At 37.4% G+C, this 2,764-nt stretch overlaps 1 long non-coding RNA gene across 1 annotated transcript; it reads right to left on the bottom strand.

Annotated features, from left to right (window-relative positions):
• Positions 1 to 840: 840 nt before the first annotated feature.
• On the bottom strand, positions 841 to 2,467 carry LOC110536621. Its single transcript, XR_002475491.2, has 3 exons — positions 1,906 to 2,467; positions 1,692 to 1,787; positions 841 to 1,615 (listed from the first exon to the last, which is right to left on the bottom strand). It is a non-coding gene; the product is annotated as an uncharacterized LOC110536621 (long non-coding RNA).
• Between the last annotated feature and the right edge of the window lie 297 nt (positions 2,468 to 2,764).

The raw sequence follows: 2,764 nt of genomic DNA, 5'->3' as shown, positions 1-2,764 counted from the left end.
TTAAGAAAATAAAGCGGTGTACAATGTGACCGGTCAGGAGTAGGCCAAGGCTACTAAGCGACTGCGAGTAAAGAGCAAAATATTCCAAACATTTCCACACCCTAATTGTAAGCTAACCAATATTCCCAAATGGAGATTCAGTGAAAAAAATTCATTAGCCCAGCAGTTAAGAGCATTCGGCCAGTAACCGAAAGGTTGCTGGTTTGAATCCCCGAGCCACCTAGGTGAATAATCTTGAGCAAGGCACTTAACCCCAATAGCTCCTGTAAGTCGCTCTGGATAAGAGTGTCTGTTAAATGACCAAAATGTCAAATTATGGATTTATCAACACTTGTCTCAAAGCAGCGTGAAACAGTGCTGAAATAGTTGACCACACGAGGGTAGGCTATTGCTTCAAATCCTACTATAACGATTGGAGGACTTTGGGTGTTTCAGTAAGAAACAATTTGTTGCCTTCATTAGCCTACTTTATTTCAATATATCTGTTATTCAGTGATATATTTATTCCCATAGTAATTCATTATGGATCCATCCAGATGTGGTTAGAAAACAGTGCATTTGGTGGGCTACGCAAAGAGATGGATGAAGTGAAAGTCCCTAAACTCGGAAAGAGTCTATTGTCCTGCTGATAGCCCATCAAGGGCTATATGGGATTGATTATAATTTGTTTGTAGCCTAGGCTAGTAAGCAACTGCGAGTGAACAGAAAATAATTGGCTAAAGCAATTGAATTCAGGAATTAATTAAAAATATGTGAAACATTTATTTTTATCTGCGCTTAATAGTAGAGACTTTATGGCTTTGCCATCAACAAAAAACACAGCATACATCTACAGTAGAATCATTTTATTATTGAATTCATTTTTTTTTTACTATTTCAAAATGCACTTGTTTGTTGGGCTTCTGTGCAGTGTCTTTAAATACAACGCTCCTCCTACCCTCCTTATTCATCTCCTCCTTGGCAAGAGTCCATTGTCCTGATAATAGCCCATCATGGGTTGATGGCTTCTTTTGTATTCCAATGTACTGAGTGAATGTATTAATACAGCCATTTACCATTCTCATTCTCGGAATGGAAACGTTGTGTGCAGAGTTCACAACCTGCTACACTTGTGAAAAACAAGTGTTTGAAAACATGTTTTCAAAATGCCTCCAACTGTCCATCACTACTGTAAACCGAGAACTGTATTCTAAAAAATAAAAACACATTATCTACAGTGGTACAAGTATATTATTGAATTTGATTTTAAAATAAATACAACTGTTTTAAAATGCATATGTTTACTAGGCTACTGTGCAGTCTGACAAAAACCAACAGGACAAATAGGTTTACTGTAGCCTACATAGTAAACGTCATACAAGTGCCTAATTCCTTACTTAAGTGAGAGCAGGCCATGTCCAGACTTTCTCAGTGACCTCAAGTACTCATTAGCTCTGTCTTTAATGCTTTTTTGTCTCTGGTCCAATGCATCATCTGTCGCCCGTATCTCTGCCCTGAGAGAATGTTTCTCTTTCTGTTGGTCTGCCTTCAATATCTCAAACTCGGTCTTCAAAGTGTGCACCTTCATCAGATGAGCAGAATAATACCATCCTGAGCCCCCATCGATTACAGTGGCCTATGATAGAAACAGTAGATAAATTATGAATTAAGAATTATTATGAAACACATTTTAAGAATCTAGCAAAACTCACCGCTTTCTTGGGAACCATGCGTTTTTTCGGTGAGGCCCGTTGTCTAGCCCTTTGTCCACTGATCTCCATGGATGGTTGTCGGCATGGCTGTATGCTCTTCAAACACACATTCACGTTTTTAGTACACAATTATCGATTTTATTACACAGTATGCCTACACATTTATAGGCTATGTATTTTTTGTTATTGTGAAAATACACTGAAACAAAAATACCTTTAGTTTTGGTGATCCTCTCAGCTCCGGCTCATTTTCAAGTTTCGACCCAATGGTTCGTCTGACAAACAAAGCACTTCACATGATGCAGGCCCAGGCATGGATCGAAGCTGGCAAGACATTCAATGATGTCATCTTCACAGACTAATCAACCGTGGCCCTTGAGCAATTTGCTCAAAATTGCTACAGAAAAAAAGATCAAGCATGCCGAGTCTCAAACATCCCCTCAAACTCCATGTGTGGGGAGCAATTTCTCGCCAGGGACCAGGCCCATATTTGATGGTAAATTTAGCTATTTACAAAGCAAAAGGTTACATAAAATATTGTAGTTGAGATGTAGTTGAAATAAACATCTGCATTTTGAAAGACTTTATCATTATTTCATTTAAAAAAGCATTTAAGATGTTAATGAACAAATACTGTATATGCGTCTGTATGTGTGGTCCCGTTACTGCATCTCCTTAAAAAGTAGATGAAGAAAAAAGTTTTTTTTTTGTGTGAAATTGCTTTATCCGACATTTTGCGGTTGCAGGATTGGTGATCACCGAATCAGTAGGATATTAAACAAACACTCAAATAGTCAGGAAAAGCATAGGCCTGAGTGACTCACTCATTCCTGGCTTTCATTCAAAATAAGTTTTGTGAAAAAGTATTTGCCCCATTCCTGATTTCTTATTTTTTTGCACATTTGTCACACTTAAATGTTTCAGATCACCAAACAAATTGTAATATTACACAAAGATAAACCAAGTAAACTCAAAATGCATTTTTTCAGTGATAATTTTATTTATTAAGGGAAAAAAGCTATCCGAACCTTCATGGTCCTATGTGAAAAAGATATGGCTCCCCCTTGTTAAAT

Source organism: Oncorhynchus mykiss, chromosome 11, assembly GCF_013265735.2.
Source record: "Oncorhynchus mykiss isolate Arlee chromosome 11, USDA_OmykA_1.1, whole genome shotgun sequence".
NCBI lineage: Eukaryota > Metazoa > Chordata > Actinopteri > Salmoniformes > Salmonidae > Oncorhynchus > Oncorhynchus mykiss.
The sequence above is the reverse complement of the archived record's forward strand: the minus strand, read 5'-3'. Positions and strand labels throughout refer to the sequence as shown.